Raw genomic sequence first — 9,278 nt, forward strand, 5'->3', positions numbered from 1 at the left:
CGTAGTCAGGAGGATTTGAACCTGCGCAGGAATAACCCAATGGATTTCGAGTCCATCACCTTAACCGCTCGGCCATGACTACTGCAAGACAAGCTATGCTATTTATCTTTTCAGGTGGCTTTCCGAGGCCAGTCGCGCTGTGGATGAATTATTTCTGGGTTTGCTTGAATCCAATCACTTCACAGATTTTCAAAGTGTTAAATTTGGTACATGGTGATGCAGGTTGTTTCATCCCAATGCATAAAATAAATGTTCATTTACCGGCAAACATATAAATTGCAGGGAAACAAAAAAGCTCAGCAGATCTGGGAACATCTGTGGGCAGAGAATTTGAATCAAAGGTTCAGAACTTCTTCAGAACTCTGTTTTCTCCTTTCAGTCATGCAGTTTCTGTTTTTGTTTCAGATTCCAAACATTTCCCAGGTCTTTATCGCAGCTGTTAAAGCAACATCGAAATACCTTTGTGGTCACTCACCGGACAAGATTTCCATTTGGGCAACATTTTCCTGACTACATTAAAACCCATAGCTGTACAGTCAAAAGGGAACTGGTAGAGTGAGAACAGCACTTGTTCCCTCCGCAGTGTCTTCAAAGCGACAATTTCACATTTCACCCTCAAAAACAACAGCCAATTGCACCGCAGAAAATGGCGAGCTCTTGCAGCAGCCCTTAAACTGAGCTTGTGGTGAATTCAAACTTCCTCGCTTGGCAGGATAATTATCCTGTATCGACTGTACTTTTCCAAAATAAAACCTGGGACATACCTTGAGGAGACGTGAGAACAGTCTGATCCTACCCTCTGCAGGCCCATCCATATCAGTGGGAACCCGCTCCCCTACAACCGGCCCGTCTCCCTTCAACCCTTTCAGTGTCTTGTCTATTCCTGAGTTTTCTCGTTGTCCTGGAGCTGAGATGAGATTTGAATTCCTGATATGCAGGAACGAGAATCCTTTCAATGTCTCAGATCAGTTCATGTCTCGAGAACATCCAAGTCAATGTCCCGGGCTCAAAGAAGTGGCAGGTGTCTGGACTGTTTGTGCTCAGTCGGAAAGTTCACTCTTCATTCTCCTGTGATTCCAGTTCCCAAAAGGTTTCTAAAGGTTCGCAAAGCAGGAGGCTGGGTTTTCTGTTTTACTTCCTTAATAATTTTTTTCCCCACCGACTGTCAATGTTTTCCCAAAATCTCTTGCACCATGTCAGGAGGTGAGGAAGTCCCATTTGGTGGACAGAATCCTGGGGCTGGGAATGTTCGCTTTGGAGCAAAACCAGAGATTTCCTGGGGCTGTATCTAATGATGGGGTTGGGTAGGAGTGAGGATGCGCAGGTTGATCGTCAGGAGAAATTGTGCCAATGACAAAGGTCAGTTGCCAGAGGACTGGGATTGACGATATTTCATGAAAAACAGCAGTTATTCCGGATAATAGCACAGCATACTGCAGAAACTCAACAGGTCCAGCTGTATCAGTGGAAAGAGAAACAGAGCTCAGGTTTTGAGTACAGTTAGATTCTTGTTCAGAAGGTGTCTTTCCTGAATGCCAGCAAACTACCAGACCTGAGAAAACAGGTTTTCTTTACAGGATTCAAACCTGTGTGGGGAAACTCCCAATAGATTTTGAATCCATCGCCTTAACCACTCGGCTATGAGCTACCTTCTAATATTCCTCACGAAACAATTCGAACAGGAAAGGTGAGTATTCGATTCGTGATGTCTGTGCCACCACCCTAATATTTACTGCCACCCTGTACTTGATCGGAATGGAGTAGGCTGTTGTGGGAATGAATTGATCTAAACACATAGAGGAGAGAGAGTCAATGGAAAAGATGTTTCCATGAGTGGAGAGATTAATTATCAGCGCAATGGATTGAGAAAGAATTATGTCCTTGTATTTTTATTGCACCTTTCACCACCACCTGAATCACAGACAATGAAGGACATTTGGATCAGATTCCTCTTTGGCAAATCTAATGTGCAAATCAGGGCTGTTGGTTTAATTAGGGGTCTAAAAACAAAATGTTTTAAACACTGACAGCTGGCACCGGAGACACCAGCGAGTTCACGCTGAACTTTGGAGGCTTCCGGTGCTCTGATTTATCCCCAGGTGCGTTAACTCACGGAAACGAGTCGCCCATTTAAATCAGAGATAAAGTGGATGTTCTCACACACAGGGAGAAGCAAATCTGTGGAATTCTTGACAACAGAGGCTGCCAAGGCGAGGCATATTCAAGGCTGAGATGGACATTTAGTCATTTCGGGTTCACTAATATCTTTTTAGGGAAGGAAACTGCCATGCTGGTATGGTCGACATGTGACTCCAGACCCACAGCAATGTGGTTGACTCTTTACTGCCCTCTCTGGCAATTAGTAATGGGTGATAAATATTGGCATCACCAAACATCTCCCTCATCCTGTCTACGGATAAAGGATCTGCAGTCCCTGCTATCTCCTGTTAACAGCATCCTGCTTTGTACTTTTCTGCAATACATTTACTGCACAACATCAGATTATCACAGGCCCGCTTTCTCCACTTTGAAACGCAGGGCGATAATATGAATCATTTCGAAACTTGGAGAGAGAAAGTTCGCTGGTGAAGGTGTTTCTGGTGTAGGAACAGGTGTGGGAGTGTGTACAAGTCAGGTCGCACGGATTAGTGTCAGTAAACTGGTTGGCATACAGGGTTTGCATCGCTCGGCGTGGGTGCAATTCCCAGTCGGGAAATGAAGATTTATATCTCTTCCTGTTAACTGTAGGAATGAAAATGAGTCCCTGGTTATGCACAGAGCACATACCCTGAATCTACCAGAGTCAGTCCAGTGAGAGTTTGCCTTCATGTTGAAGGATAATGGCAACAGATGCATGGGAATATGACCATCACAAACTCCCTTCATGTATCTCACCGTTCTCAGTTTGAAATATGCTGCTGTTCCTTCAGTGTCACTGCTTCTAAATCCTGGAACTCCCTTCCTCATGGCATCAACGCTATACCTACGTGCCAAGGAGTTCGAGTGTTCAAGAAAGTAACTCGTCACCTCCATTTGTGGAGTAATTAGGGATGGGCAATAAATCCAACCCAATGGAATGAAACCCTATCCCAGGCATCAGGGTTTAAGCTGCAGCTTCTGACTGAACACCTACAAACGGTCAGGAACACGTTCAAAAGCAAAGGATGGGAGTAAAATAAAAGTGAAAGGCAATGATGGCTGGGAAGGGCAGCAGGGGCATGAGGCAGGAAGTAAGTGTGGTGCAAGGCTCAATATTGGTTCCAATGGGTCAGGCTTGACAGCTGCTCAATTAACCAAAATGAACACATTCCTCTTGTTAGGTTCCCTCAGCGTGTGTTACCATTGTTAATGGTCCCTGAGAGGATGAATCCATGCGCTTTATCCAGTCAGCTTAAACAGGAGAATATGTCAGCTTTGAACCAAAGCAGGAGGAGATCGTCTCCTTCCGTGTATTTTCACGGGAGAATATTCAGCTGTGAACGGTCCGTGTTGAAGAGTGGGGTTAGACTGAAATTCTCACTGAGTAACACTGATACAGGATAGTTCCCCAAGTTACTGTGATTGCATGGTTAAGGAAATGCCATAATGGATGGGTAAAAAAACTGTGTAGTGAACAGGCGATTTTGAATTAAAATCCCAGCGGTGCCTGAGCTTTACACTGAAGATTCCTTGTTTAAACTTCTCTGAAATGCCATATTGTTGATGTAAACAACAGTTATTTTTCCCCCTTTATTCATTCATTGCATGAGGGTGTCACTGGTTCTGCCAACATGTATTGTCCGTTGCTAATTACCCACGATTATTGCGGTGGGCCTGGAGTCAGATGTAGGCGCAATCAGGTGAGGATAAAAGATCCCTAAAAGATATTTGTGAACCTGATGGGTTTTGGTTCCCTGATGATGGAATCAAGGTCATCACTGCATTGTAAATTCCGGATATATTTGGAACTCAAAGTCTAGCTTCTTGCAGGGGAGCAGGTATTTGAACATCGGTCTCCAGAACATTAGCTGGCTTTCTGGGTAAACAGTCAAGTGAAAATACCGCTCGTCCATTGCTTCCCGTGTTGGAGGAGAGAACTGAGCATGGTTCCTATGTTTGAGTGCAGACAGTTATCATTCGGTGCTGGCACCCCGTCGCCTATTTTCTCCCCATCAGGGAATGGTTTCCTGCTCACAATTAATTCATCCTGAGGTTTGGGAGGAATAACAAGGTGAGGCAGATTAACTGCAGACTTACTGTGGAATATTGTGGTAGTGAGACAGACACCAGGAACTGATCACTCTCATTCTCTGCTGTCACCATTCATTCACTTTACACCAACAGTGAAAACATCACTGTAATTGTATAATTGTAGCATTTTGTTTCTTTATGGTGGATTAGGAATTCTATTTCAAAGTTGAAACACTCATCATGTTTTGAGGGAAGAAATGTCTCCTTGTCTCAGTCCCTAAGTGACAGAAACACTATTTGGAGAATGTGAGCCCAGTTCCAGGCTTTACACTCGGGGTGGGAGTGGTGCTTGTGGTGAGGAAGCCTCTCAGCAGCTCCACTCTCAAACACTCCCCGATTTTCAAACTTTACAAAGAGCAGCAATGGGAAATAAGGGAAATAGACGGACGGAGACTCGGAAAATATAAAAGAGGGTGAGGTGAATACCCACAGACAAATAGAGATGCATATTGGGGTAGACACTAAAAGGGCCAATTCTCCATTCGACACCGCTGCTAACTAACTGAAAGGAAAAGGCAAATAAAACCATTTAAGCAGAGCCTTTCACCACCTGAGGGTGAAGCAAGCAGCATTACAGCCGATAAAAGCCTGTTAAAGTTGTAAAGTTGACGACTGGAAAGTCATGCAATATTTTGATAAATATTCCGATTCAATAGATAAAAGTGATAATTTCCGTGGCATTATACTATAGGAGGTCATAACTGACCTGGTTCTGACGAACGGTCAGTAGATCTGAAATGTTAACTCTATATCTCTCCACAGATGCTGCCAGGCCTGCTGGGTTTCTCTGTCAATTCCCGTTTTTGTTTCAGATTTCCGGCATCCGCCGTTCTTTGTTTCATGTTAGCTTGAATATCATTTGGGACACAGTTAGTTACCTCACAGACCCTTTCCTTTTCTTCACAGGGGAGGCGATACAATCCATGCAATCGATTGTTGGAAGAACCCATCCGGTCACTAATGCCCTTTCAGGACAGAAACTGCCCACCCTTATCTGTTCTGGCCTACATGTGACTCCAGACTCACAGCAATGTGGCTGATTGAATAAATGCTGCCGAGCCAACAATGCCAGTTAATGAGTAAAAATACAATGAGTCAACAAAGCTGTTGTCATGAAAAGCTAGGAGGGAAGAACTTCCGGTCGATAGTTCAAACCAGGGCCAGGGTTCCAAAAACGCCAAAACTGAATCTTTAGACAACCAGGGAACGTGCCGGAGATGCTTGTATCGTTCATCAACGATATTATTTCTGCCTTTCCATTTTGTTCCTTTTGGCGACAGATCAGTTTGTCCCTGCGTTCGAGTTTTCATCGTGAGGAAGAAGACCATCCGGCCCATTGTGTCGGTGCGTGTCATCAGATATCTACCTATTCTACTCTCAGTTTTCAGCATTTGGTCCACCATATTGGGCGTTCTGATGTGTCAAGGGCAAATATCAATGAAATTAACCAAGTAATCTACGAACTGGACTGAGTTTTTGTGACAGTAAAACTGTGCTACAGCCCACTTATGGAACTCATGCTTGTTTTTGGCCTCAGAGAGCAACACACAGACACATCCCTGAGGTTGATGGGAGCTCAGGATTACACCTGCTCCAGGTGCTTCACGTTCACTCTCTGTTCCCACACGTTTCCCAAGAAAAGGCAGCTTTCCATGGACCACAAGCAAATTCTCCAGGCAATGAGAACTGCTATTGTGAGTTTGGAAATGAAATGGACATTGAGTTGGATGTGTCCCCCAATGCTGCTCATGTGCAACTTCCAATTTCCAATCACTTCAGCTTCTGGGAACCTGACAACAAAAACATCCGGCCTATATTCCAACTTCAGGCAAATGAGTCAACTTGCTAGTATAGAAAAGCTGTCGGCTGTACTCGAGGCAGGCAGGACTCAATCCCACAATCCTCTGATTTGAACTCAGATGCGATATCCATGACACCACTGGCACATGGCAGGTGAGTTTCATATTGTCGAGTTGTGATGTTAACAGGAATCAAGGTGGAAATGTGATTCACGAGGTGAGCACTAGCAAAGGGAATCTCTGCCATTGCTTCACTTCAATGGATCCCACTTTGGGAAGCAGTAAGTTTCACTTGCAAAAGAAACAAATTTGTCCTCAGATGCCTGTTTCATTGTCGTCTGTTTCTCCGCTAAGACTTGCCATTGTTTCATTCAATTACTGTGCCAGTTTACGAACCAATGTAGTGAAACATAATTTCGTACGATTACTCACCCTAAACCGTCATCAGGTAAAGAGGGTGCTTGTCATATATTCGCAGCAAACAGCCTTTGGGGACATAGGCTGAAATTGATCTCATAAAGAACCACCCCAAGCTCTCCCAAACATCACAACTAAAACGTCAGAGGCAACAACAGCTCATGCAGAATTCAGGCCTGCAACTTCTTGCATTCCTATAAACCAGCTGATGTGAGAATCAGACCACCAGACCAATATCGCAGTGTGCTTAACGGCCCACTTAACAATAAATGATGTGCCACTCAGGCAGTGATAGTGTCCCTACCTCAGATGTAGGGAACATAGTTCAAGTTCTATCTGCTCCAGAGTTATGCAACAACATATCTGAACAATTGCTTAAAAAAATTCCGATCCCCCATTGCTTCAATGAACATCTTCTATTCGCTCTGCCTCCCTGTCCCTGGGACTGAGCTATTTTCTCCCTTGCACTGGGACAAGGCTCTCTCCATCAGCAGATGCATTCAACCACTTGACCATGGGCAGGCAGTGCTGGGGTGTGATATACACTTTTTCACTGTCTCTCAAACACTGGAAGAAGGAAGGAGCAGAAGGGGTGGAATCAGACTTGTGCAGCAAATTTTAAAGGTGATTTGGAACTTTCATCAAATGACATATATCAGAGGCAGACAGAAGGACGGAGAGCAGCTGTAACTTAAAATGCGATCTGTCTGTGCAGCCTGTTTGATGTTCAGAATTTGTCTGCACACAGGGCGTCCTTTTGTTTGCGACCTCCACAGCAGGAGTTAATGACTGACACCAAACAGTGCCACATTAACTGAACCTGAGTGAAACACTCACTCACTGAGAGACACCCCCAACGGCCCTGAGTTGCTGGGCTGCAGACAGTACAACATGGAAGGGAGGGTTAATAATGAGCCATTGTTTCTCCCCCACCCGCTCCCTCACAGAGACAGGGAGACTGACGTCATAAACCCATGGCGTCATTCCCGTGCAGATAGAAGCCGTTCAGCCCATTGGGTCCACAGCGACTCTCTCCCTCTTGTACTTCTCTGCAGTTATTCACAATCGGTGATATCTGTCCTGATAATGGTGAACTGTATCTGTGTCATGATGCAGTCTCTGATATCCTGATCCTTTTGTCATTCACGTCTGAAACAGCGTGGGGAATTACTGCCAGGCATGACAAAAAAGACTGCAAGTAATGAGTTTCTACTTCACCAGTTTATTCCCATCTCAGAGAGGAAGTTTTGTGATTCAGTTCGGAGCAGGCTGACTGAGAACAGGAGAAGACCATTCAGACCTTCACAAGTGTATCAGCTCTCCTGTGTGTCCTTGGCCAGTGCATCAACGTGAGGTATTTATTTCAGATACATGAAGCTGAGGGAAGCAGACAGTTGATGAAAATGCACAGTGCAGTTCACTGCAAGCCACAGCACTGACCAATAGAAAATAGCAGAGGATGGTTTCGATCCATCGACCTCTGGGTTATGGGCCCAGCACGCTTCCACTGCGCCACTCTGCTACCATGAGCCATGTGTGTCTCAGGCAAGTATTCAGCTTTCCATCTGGAGTGCAACATTTCCATTCGATGAAGATGTTAAAAGATCTTCACTGTTGTGTTGTTGCACAGACTTGTCACAGCTGTGTAAGTATAAGGTTTGCCTAATTTCACACATTCTTTTGGTCGATTTCACTCAGAATCACAAAACTTGTCACAGCTCAGATGGAGGCCATACACCGCACCTTAGTTATGCCACGTCTCCCCAGTAAGCAACTGACTATCACTTTCAGGATCAATCTTTTGCCTTCTCCCTGTAACATCTGCACAGGTACTTTTAACATAACAGTCCAATTGCATTTTTGTTGTTTGAATCTGCCTCTGTCGCTGTCAGATCGTGATTTACCGACCCGAACCATTCCTTGTGTGAGAACGTTCTTCCTCAAGTCACTTTCACTTCGTTTTCCTCATGCCGTCAAATATCTGCCTAATCATTCTCAATCCCTTCAGGCATGGTGTGGTAGAACTTTCCCGCATTTATTTCCACTGTCCAGACCCCTCGTGACTTGGAAAGCTTCATTCGGATCACTTTACAGCCTTCTATTCCCCAAGGAGAACTGTCTCAACTTTCCAACGCATTTTCATTTCTGGCATACAGGTACATTTTAAACCTTCAATATTTGGACCTATCTTCGATACTCCTTACTCACAACACCTTCAATGCCTCCAGAAACAATTATTTTGATGCGGCCTGGACTGTTTTGTACTTCCAGTCTCCTCTTTGTCTATGATTCGCATGAGCCTGTTTAGCACTATCCCCAATCACTTCACATTCCCACTTTCTGAAGTTTCATGTTCATGATTGAGCAACGCTTCAGCCTAAGAATTCATTCAGATTCGGATTGCCCGTGTGAACCTTCTAAAACTCTTGTTATTCCTTTGAACAAGTGTATCCCTTGGCCGTGATCGCTGCAATGGGACCTCTACCCTATCCCAAAGTCAAGCATTTCAACTTCATTTCACGAAGACACTTTTTGAGATAATTAATTGGGTACTTTGGCAAAACACGGGTGGTTGTTTAGATGTAAAACTGGGACTTCTGGCATTTATAAATGCTGTAAGGCCCAACGCAAGAATCATACCCCTGGACCAACGAGCCACCTGTAGACCACAGGGGCCAATCCTCAACCAGCTGGGACTCGCTTCGTGTGACGTACATCCCACAATGCTTCAGGAATTCCAAGGATCAAACAGTTTCCCGAATATTATCCCTTGACCTTGATTGTTCTTGGAACAAAACCAAAATTGCTGGAAAAGTTCAATACGTCTGGTAG

General features: G+C 44.6%; 1 non-coding gene across 1 annotated transcript; it reads right to left on the reverse strand.

The window, feature by feature from the left end:
* trnas-cga (transfer RNA serine (anticodon CGA)) lies at positions 1-82 on the reverse strand. Its single transcript has one exon. It is a non-coding gene; the product is annotated as a tRNA-Ser (tRNA).
* Between the last annotated feature and the right edge of the window lie 9,196 nt (positions 83-9,278).

The sequence above is a fragment of the Stegostoma tigrinum genome, unplaced genomic scaffold (assembly GCF_030684315.1).
Source record: "Stegostoma tigrinum isolate sSteTig4 unplaced genomic scaffold, sSteTig4.hap1 scaffold_66, whole genome shotgun sequence".
NCBI lineage: Eukaryota > Metazoa > Chordata > Chondrichthyes > Orectolobiformes > Stegostomatidae > Stegostoma > Stegostoma tigrinum.